We start from the raw sequence: 10,968 nt of genomic DNA, 5'->3' as shown, positions 1-10,968 counted from the left end.
GCATAAGCACATGCACCGTAGGTGTACTGCTCGCTTCACTAGATATTTTCTACAAGGTTGGGCGGTGATCCACTCCTGACGTGTGATCGGAGTGCCCTCAGCGGACTGAAGTCGCTCTCAGAACTGTTGGACAAAGACTCGTTCGGTTCCCCTCGGCACAAAGGCGTTTCTGTTCCAGCAACTGACATTCATACTGGCTGCTGTGCTTTCTACGGCCATCTCCAGGCTCACAAGAATATTGTGCACCAGGCAGTTATTTATCAGTGTAACTGCAATTAAATGTTAAGATTGCTGCCGCAGTCAGACACAGCAATGTACTGGCAATGTCTCCTCTTGATGTACATGGTTCTGGAACGAATCTCAATATCTAGAGCACACGTAATTTTCCACACAAAAAAATTTTCATCCCCCTTACAGCTATCGATGTGCCGAATCTATACCACTCTCACGATAGGACACACAGTAGCGACCACCATACACTCGTACATACACCGTGAAGACTGTTGTACAAAGGCTGGGTCGGTTGCCCTCGGCACAAAGGCGTCACCATTTCTGGTCCCGACCTGCTTGCTTGCTTCCTACACCCATCTCCAGACTCTGGGATTACAAGAACATATGTATTTCCACACGGTTTGCTAACACATTGTACCATTTTCGCGTTACTTCTAGATATCAAGCACACAGCACTATCGCTCGCAGAACATAATTCCGAAGATTTAGAGTGGAAATTATTTATGTGGAAACTTGAAACTTTTTCAATGTGGAGCGTGCTCTAAACCATTGAGTAACTAGAATCTTATCCCGTCTGTGAAGGCCTTTACATGAAAACTCGAAAAAAATAAAGGAAACTGATATTTGCACTCGCGAATACCGATGTCCCTGATGTAACTGATTCGAAATCATCCCTGTAATTTACAAAGTCAACTAAGATGTTTCTCATGTCTAGAGAACCTGCAATCATGTCTTCTGCCCGTCTTTCACCTGCTAGATGCACTCAACACACACCACAATCGGTGCTCTCTCAACTAAATAAACGCGGGAAATGAGAAGAAGTAGTCAATCGGACAATTTACATGGGAGGGAATAATGGTCCACCGCAAACACACGTCCATATTGAATCTTCTCAAATTTCCATGTGATCACGGAAGCAATCCAACAAATAATGACTATTAATTCACTATTCGGTCGTCTAGAGGGCGACACGGTTAAGTCAGCTACATTCCTGCACCCCAACAGGCCTCGCCATTCCGAACGTGAATCATTCCCGCAACGTGAATCATTCCCGCAACAGGCCACCGCCGGCGCGCCACGCACCCATACACAGAGTTATCCTAGGAAACCAGGCACAAACACATTTGATTGCTATACTTCCAATTAAATCTTACGATCGCAGTCTCAATTGGATGACATTCGACAATGAGCGAAGTATCGGAAATACACCCTGCTAACGGCTATGACCCTGGAACTAGAAATATCTGTACGATTCTAATGACTCTTCCGTCTGTTGTCACAGTCTTCCACGATAAATCCCATACATTCCTGACGACTGGACGTAGTCATGTACTCTGGATACGTCGGAACACACACACACACACACTTTATAAGCCTGATGCTGATGGCGAACGTGTCACGCACACTCTACTACTAAGTATAATACTTCAACAATAACTGATTGCTGACGATACGAAATAATACTGACCGCAAATCAGCCATGAGTGGACACGTCTCATAAGCTTTTCTTGCGAGTGGTACCACTGTGTCTTAGAAAGAGAGACGTACTTCTCTTACAAAACGTCAGATGTTAAAAAACACGACCGTATTACTATCACAAGCAGTCTTAGTTCTGCAGGTGCAGACAAGTATCCATGTTAAGAGCTGTACCAGCTTTATAAATCGAGGTATGGCATTACCTCGAAATGAAGTGGTTTTTTTCCAGACAAATACCGCGACGCTGAATACAGACGGTGATCGTCGGAGTGTATATTATCAGACCGACAGTGCGGTTACACGTCGCCGACGATGCAACCTCGTGATAAAATCACCGAATTGAGAAAGTGATTTGGCTAAGGAGAGTGGTATGAAACCGGTATTTACAACTCCCTCATGCCACTGCTAGATATTCCTCCAGTATTTGTAATGCATTCTGCTTCAATGCCTTGCCAGAGGTTCTGCGATATATCCACTGGGTTATAGGCGAAGGTTGACTCAGACGGACAACAAACAGTAGATGGTGTGCTGATTGAGGTCGTAAGCAATATACACAGGCTTCTCAGATCTCTAGAGTTACACTCTCTGGTAGAAATACTGTTTGGGATTTGGAAACGGGTCTTTCCAAACAACGACACTGTGTTGGATCCTATGGAGAAGTCCTTTAATGATTACAGCCACTAGTGAATCATGTTTCTTTCATATCCTGAAACGAGTCAGCCTTTTCGAACCTATCAGGTACAGTAAAATTTTAGGTAGTCCCTCTGCCTCTTGCAACTGCTGCCATTTATGCAGCTTTGCACATGTGATCATTCCAGTTTAACTAGGGACTGAGCAGAAGTGAGAGAGACCTGCATCTACCACCTTCTGCAACCCGTGTAGAAACAATGACCTGAGTTAGTGCAACAGGAGCGTGTTTTGACCATTCGGTGGAAATGGGAACATGTTGTCGTAGCTCTGCCAACAGTGTACAATGTGTAAGGTCAGTGCCAAATGAAGCCTGCTCCTGCAACAAGGGGTAGTATAAAAGACAGTATGGGAACTGGGGGAGGACGAGGATTTTTCTACTGCAATGTGGTGAGTCCCCAAACTACATACAAGTAGTGCTGTCCCAACCAGATCCGCGTCCCTCACGACCCATTCACATCTATCACCCCAACTAGCCATCTTCGTTGTTCTATATCATCCAACAGAAAAAAATTACGAACTATAAAAGCTTCTCTAACTTCATCCAATACAGAACATGACAAGATTTTTACCGCATCTCTCTCCTCCCATATATCAAAAACAAATACCGTCTTTGTGCCCGCATCGAGCACATGTGACGTTTTTATTGAAGATGCAGCTATTGATCCATTGCATGGAGCAGTGTAAGGTTGCATCATCTGTACAAGGAGGATGACCGTAGCCCACAAACTACACTACAAGTTGAAGCGGCCCTCCCTGAGACCCTGTGTAGTTATTTGAAACATTGTTTTCTTTTCTAATGTAACTCACTCTGTACACTGCCAAACATTTTGTTTTTTCCACCACGACTTCGAGGTCTGTGTCAGCTTCTAAACTGACATTGACACTTTCCGATCCACTGCTTCTCACAGAAAACTAGACGCTGCATGGTATAATAATGTTGTTACTGCTGCTACCACAACACACCACACACACTGGATGGTTTGAAATAAAAGACAGTTACAACATCAGGAAACTGGAACAGTTTGGTAGCGTTGTGGAGAGTTTCCAGTGCTGTGCGAAGGTGACTGACGACCTCTACATTTAAACTCATCTGTCACAGTGACGGAATAGCTGATATCTCTGTATTCCGTTTCAACTGATTCCTCATACTGAAGGCATGTACGTAAACACTGTTTCGATGCTATCCATTACCAGAAGCTATTGTCCCTCCACCATAACTCTTTCTCCAACTCAAACAACCGATGTCAGTCAATCATTATGTGGTAACCAACAGTGTACCAGTGGATGGATGAGATGGAAAAGACACCATCAATATACTGTAACAATAAGCATCACAGTTGATAGTGCGAACAATTTTAGCAATTCTACAGTAATTTCAACACCGACCAATAATGCGACAGCATGTTTCCCAGTTTCAGTATCATAGCTAAACCGCCCCCTCTCTACTTTGTGTGTATCATTGCGAATGTAGATAGATGGCAGTGCCGTAAGTCCATTCGTTGTTAATTCTCGAACACATATATCATGGAAATGAGTGTATGGCATTGTGGGCCAGGAGTCCCCCACTTGGGGAAGTTCAACGACCAACGGCAAGTGCTTATTGCATTCGACGTCACATTGGGCGACTTGCGTGTCGGAGATGAGGATGAAATGATGATGAAGACAGCACAATACCCAATCTCTGAGCGGAAAAATCTCCTGCCCCAGCCAGGAATCGAACCCAGGCCGCTTGGCGTGGCATTCCATCGCACTGACCACTCAGTTAATGGAGTCGGACACATCCATCATCAAAGTATACCAGACAGTACTCTACTTATTTCTAGCACCTCGAGCATAGTGCATAATTTACGATCTATCTCTATGCGGTTGGGAGTCACAGAGTATTAGAGACTGAAAGGCCCCATCGCGCTGTCTTTGACCAGCCCAACCTGCAACACCGTTATCGACTTTATCCGTAGCTGACCATACGCAGACCGCTGCATTCCGCGTCTCGTGAATGAATGGAGCTAGCTGAGTGCTCGCCTATCCAAGTACACAAGATTTATCCAAATGCATCCATTTCAAGGAGGTTAGCACCCCTTATCAGTGTATAGTAACATATTTGAAAGCATTGTGATGTAATAGCAGACTGTTAAGAAGAACAAGAAACGCCTGGATTTTGTGCATGTTGGAGCTCCAGATGGATGGTGTTCGAAGCATTTTTACATAAATTAACAATGCTATCAACTCTAATGTGTTACTCAAGAGTCTGGGATCTGTACCTGGAATGTACTGGTAAGGCTACAACGTTCCCCACTTAAAACAGGCAATAATGTTAGATCACTTCATTTCCGACCTATTAGTTGCATGGAATGTAACGCTGTTAATATTTCAATGTTGTTGTTGTTGTTGTGGTCTTCAGTCCAGAGACTGGTTTGATGCAGCTCTCAGTGCTACTCTATCATGTGCAAGCTACTTCATCTCCCAGTACCTACTGCGACCTACATCCTTATGAATCTGTTTAATGCATCCATCTCATGGTCTCCCTCTACGGTTTTTGCCCTCCTCGCTGCCCTCCAATACTAAATTGGTGACCCCTTCATGCCTCAGAATATGCTCTACCAACTGATCCCTTCTTCTAGTCAAGTTGTGCCACAAATTTATCGTCTCTCCAATTCTGTTCAATACCTCCTCATTAGTTATATGATCTACCCATATAATCTTCAGCATTTTTCTATAACGCCACATTTAGAAAGCTTCCATTCTCTTATTGTCTAAACTATTTACCGTCCACGTTTCACTTCCACACATGACAACACTCCATGCAAAGACTTTAAGAAACGACCTCCTGACACTTAAATCTATACTCGACGTTAAAAAATTTCTCTTCTTCAGAAACGCTTTCCTTGCCATTGCCAGTCTACATTTTATATCCCCTCTACTTCGACCATCATCAGTTATTTTACTCCCCAAATAGCAAAACTCCTTTACTACTTTAAGTGTCTCATTTCCTAATCTACTTCCCTCAGCATCACCCTACTTAATTCAATTGCATTTCATTGTTATGGACCGAGCGAGGTGGCGCAGTGGTTAGACACTGGACTCGCATTCGGGAGGACGACGGTTCAATACCGCGTACGGCCATCCTGATTTAGGTTTTCCGTGATTTCCCTAAATCGCTCCAGGCAAATGCCGGGATGGTTCCTTTCAAAGGGCACGGCCGTCTTCCTTCCCTGTCCTTCCCTAATCTGATGAGACCGATGACCTCGCCGTCTGGTCTCTTTCCCCAAACCCACCACCACCATTGTTCTGGTTTTGCTTTTGTTGATGTTCATTTATATCATCCTTTCAAGACACTGTCCATTCCGTTAAAATGCTCTTCCAAGTCCTTTTGCTGTTTCTGACAGAATTACAATGCCACCGGTGAACCTCAAAATTTTTACTTCTTCTCTATGGATTCTAATTCCTACTCCGAATTTTTCTTTTGTTTCCTTTACTGCTTGCTCAGTATACAGATTGAATAATATCGCGGATAGGCTACAACCCTGTCTCACTCCCTTCCCAATAACTGCTTCCCTTTCATACCCCTCGACTGTTATAACTGCCATCTGGTTTCTGTACAAATTGTAAATAGCCTTTCGCTCCCTGTATTTTACCCCTGCCACCTTCAGAATTTTAAAGAGAGTATTCCATTCAGCATTGTCAAAAGCTTTCTCTAAGTCTACAAATGCTAGAAACGTAGGTTTGCCTTTCCGTAATCTGTTTTCTAAGATAAGTCGTAGGGTCATTATTGCCTCAAGTGTTCCAACATTTCTAAGCAATCCAAACTGATCTTCCCCGAGGTCGGCTTCTACCAGTTTTTCCATTCGTCTGTAAAGAATTCGTGTTAGTATTTTGCAGCCGTGGCATATTAAACTGACAGTTCGGTAATTTTCACATCTGTCAACACCTGATTTCTTTGGGATTGGAATTATTATATCCTTAATGTCTGAGGGTATTTCGCCTGTCTCATACATCTTGCTCACTATATGGTATTTTGTTAGGCCTGCCTCTCCCAAGGCTGTCAGTAGTTCTAATGGAATGTTGTCTACTCTCAGGGCCTTGTTTCGACTTACGTCTTTCAGTGCTGTGTTAAACTCTTCACGCAGTATCATATCTCCCATTTCGTCTTCATCTACATTCTCTTCCATTTCCATAACATTGTCCTCAAGAACATCGCCCTTGTATATACTACTTCCAACTTTCTGCTTTCCATTCTTCGCTTAGAACTGGGTTTCCATCTGAGCTCTTGCTATTCATGCAAGTGGTTCTCTTTTCTCCAAATTTTCCTGTAGGCAGTATCTCTCTTACCCCGAGTGATATGCACCTCTACATCCTTACATTTGTCCTCTAGCCATCCCTGCTTAGCCATTTTGCACTTCCTGTCGATCTCATTTGTGAGACGTTTGTATTCCTTTTTATCTGCTTCATTTACTGCAATTTTGTATTTTGTTCTTTCATCAATTAAATTCAATCTCTTCTGTTACCCAAGGATTTCTATTAGCCCTCGTCTTTTTACCTACTTGATCCTCTGCTGACTTCACTATTTCATCTCTCAAAGCTACCCATTCTTCTTCCACTGTATTTCTTTCCCCCATTCTTGTCAATCGTTCCCTAATGTTCTCCCTGGAACTCTCTACAACCTCTGGTTCTTTCAGTTTATCTGGGTCCCACCTCCTCAAATTCCCACCTTTTTGCAGTTTCTTCAGTTTTAATCTACAGTTCATAACCAATACATTGTGGTCAGAGCCCACATTTGCCACTGGAAATATCTTACAATTTAAAACCTGGTTCCTAAATCTCTGTCTTACCATTATATAATCTATCTGAGACCTTCCAGTATCTCCAGGCTTCCTCCATGTATACAACCTTCTTTTATGATTCTTGAACCAAGTGTTAGTTATGATTAAGGTATGCTCTGTGCAAACTTTTACCAGGCCGCTTCCTCTTTCATTCCTCACCCCCATTCCACATTCACCTACTATTTTTCCGTTTCTCCCTTTTCCTACTATCGAATTCCAGTCACCCATAACTGTTAAATTTCTGTCTCCCTTCACTATCTGAATTTCTTTGATCTCATCATACATTTCATCAACCTCTTCGTTATCTGCGGAGCTAGTTGGCATATAAACCTGTACTACTGTAGTAGGCGTGGGCTTCATGTCTATCTTGGCCACAATAATGCGTTCACTATGCTGTTTGTAGTAGCTCACCTGCATTCCTATTTTTTTATTCATTATTAAACCTACTCCTGCATTACACCTATTTGACTTTGTATTTATAGCCCTGTATTTGTCTGACCAAAAGTCTTGTTCCTCCTGCTACCGAACTTCACTAATTCCCACTATATCTAACTTTAAGCTATCCATTTCCCTTTTTAAATTTTGTAACCTACCTGCCCGATTAAGGGATCTGACATTCCACGCTCCGATCCATAGAACGCCAGTTTTCTTTCTCCTGGTAACAACGTCCTGCTGAGTAGTTCCCGCCCGGAGATCGGATTGGGGGACTATTTTGCCTCCAGAATATTTTACCCAAGAGGACGCTATCGTCATTTAACCATACAGTAAAGCTGCATGCCCTCGGAAAAAATTACGGCTGTAGTTTCCCCTTGCTTTCAGCCGTTCGCTGTACCAGCACAGCAAGGCGGTTTTGGTTATTGTTACAAGGCCAGATCAGTCAATCATCCAGACTATTGCCCTTGCAACTACTGTAAAGGCTGCTGCTCCTCTTCAGGAACCACACGTTTGTCTGGCCTCTCAACAGATACACCTCCCTTGTGGTTCGGTATGGCTATCTGTATGACTGAGGCACGCAAGCCTCCCCTACCAACGGCAAAGTCTATTACAATGTAACAAACCGAAAAACGAAAAAACAACTTCCTTAAAATATCGATTCTCTGTGATATGAGCACATCACACCTTTCCATAGATGTGTAGCATCCACTGTTCACATCAAATCACAGTTCAGAAGTTATACTATGCACACATCAGTTCTATATAAAATGATCGTTAGTAGCAGAGAATACCTGTTAGAAGCAAACAGGTAAACGCATAGCGACGGTTAACATGTGAAATTACACATCATGCCACCACTAACTCTGTACACAGAATATCTGTCAAGCAACTGTATACACGGGGACTGCGGCGCCTCAAAAATACTTATCAGCAACGTAGAATCACCTTAGGTATGAAAGTTAAGTCTTGATTTTATACCCAAGATGTGACAGGGGGATGGAGTACATCATATAAATCGTAGTTCATTTAGAGAAATGTGTCACGTTTCATCACACATGAGATGGAAGTACTCTGATGACCCAGAAGTTTACTGTTAACGATCGCAAGTAGACACTGCTCTAAGACTCACACAGAACATGCGGTTGTATACAAGTCGAACGCAGGCTGTGTCACACAACTGATGCATCCTGACTGAACAATGGGAAAAAATGGTCAAATGACCTGCAACAACTTCTCCCTCTCTCTCTCTCTCTCTCTCTCTCTCTCTCTCTGTAGAATACATCATCAGCCTACCATTCTATCGTACAACTCTATCTCAACTGACTACTCCATTCACTCTATGTCATCCTTTAACGCAGATGGAAGTAAGTTTAGAGGCAAATGGTTCTCTTTTTTTCCAGGAAAGCCTCAAAGACAGCATTCAACAAATGTGTGTCGATATTACCTAAATAGACTTACAGTAGAATGCTGTCTCGACGAAAAAAATGACGGTTACCCTGGTTCACGATGCTCACAGGACAACATTTTCTCATATTCCTCTTGCTGTCGCATACTCGTTCCCAAGTACAAGAAATCTTCTGCACCAACCAGAAGACACACAAGTACAGCCTCAGTTACCCTGTATTTTGGTGTATGTTCTCTCAATTTATTCGTATTTTCCGCTATTCTTTCGATTTTTTTATGTCACTTCTCACCATGCGATCATGACACGATGTATCTTCCCGTGTTCTAAAGCTGCTTGTAAATGTAGTACAGCTGCCAACACCAAGCCCAAATGCACTGATCGGGAGGCGTGGTAGAGCACTGTACTACATTTACAGAGAGGCCAGCCGGCTGTGGACGACCCCTTACCCCAGGAGGATCTGAGCAGTAGGAGTTGGAATGCTGTCAATACGCCCTGCGCAAACACTCGTCATATTGAATCTTCTGAAATTTCCACAGATATACAGGCGACCCACGCGGTCCCGAAGGCAACTCAGTGCAAACTGGGTATTAGCTCACTGCTTACCCGTCCAGTAAGACGAAATCTTTGTCGGACTCTCTGTACTGGTCTAGAAAGGATGGGCAAGCACCATCTCAGAACAAAGGCGTCCACTGAGATGCTGTTTCTGGACCTGACCTACTTTGTGGCTGCTACACTTTCTACGGTCGTCTCCCGACTCACAAGGATATTGGGAACCAGACACATATTGTCAGTGTAACTAAAGTTAAACGTTAGGATTGCTGCCCCAGTCTGACACCGAGCAATGTACTGGATATGTCTCCACTTTACAACTGTGGTTCTGGAACGAATCTCAGTATCTATAGTGCACATAAATTTCCATGTAAAAAAGATCTTTCATTTTCCTTACGGCTGTCGATGCGCTGAATCTATACCGCCCTCATGATAGGACACGCAGTAGCGACCACCATACATTAGTACATATACCGGTTCCACTGCTGCGGTCATGGGCCGCGTTTACGGAGGCAGTTTCTGGCAATTTCCTCCGCCGGAGCTGTACTGCAGTACGCTGAGTATGTGGGACGTATTTGACAATCTGTAGGCCACTTTGCAGGGTTTAGCTGTCAGTGCAATAGGGCGATCTGTACAAAATAGTTTTGCCACTGAAAGTCTCATCTGCAGAAAGAAAGAGACGGACAGTGCTTCCACACTGGCAATATAAGTAATTTGGCGGGTAAATTTAGTAAGAGCCAATCAAAATGCTCCATTCATTCACAAGACGTCGTTTGTGTTAGGACGTAGGAGCCGCTACGTAGCGGTGAGAACATTTGCGTTTCAGAGACATATGTTGAAAGCAGGATTCGACGATTTCTAGGAAGGGTGCCGAGTTAGCACCATCAGGAGGAATACGTTCGCGGTTATTGTGGGCTATTTTCGTGAACAGCAAGAATTTTCATGCTGATAAGCTGATACATCACGAAAGCTCCTACAAAAGCGAATGTTAACTATTTCTGGGACATTTTACAGCTTCTGTGAGGGGCTGACATGTGATCGAGAGGCTCTGCAGAGAGAAGCATCAGAAAGAATGCATTCTGTGTTATTCGCGACTATTTTCGTTAACAGTTTCTGAAAGCATTGCAGAAGATTTCTACGCGTCCAGAGTGGACTTGGCTGTTATTTACATAGACATGAGTCATCAGTATAGCATTGAGACCATAACTGTGCCTGTGTGGGTGAGTCGCTTGGCAGTTATGCCTGTGATGGACCGGCAGGTACGCAAGATGGCTGGGTAAGCACATGCGCGGCAAGCTTTGGAACAGATTTCTATAGTGCGACCTGTGAGGTCAGTATCCATAGGAAGAGAGGTTTCGCTAC

Source organism: Schistocerca gregaria, chromosome 4 (genome assembly GCF_023897955.1).
Source record: "Schistocerca gregaria isolate iqSchGreg1 chromosome 4, iqSchGreg1.2, whole genome shotgun sequence".
In the NCBI taxonomy this organism is placed as follows: Eukaryota; Metazoa; Arthropoda; class Insecta; order Orthoptera; family Acrididae; genus Schistocerca; species Schistocerca gregaria.
The sequence above is the reverse complement of the archived record's forward strand: the minus strand, read 5'-3'. Positions refer to the sequence as shown.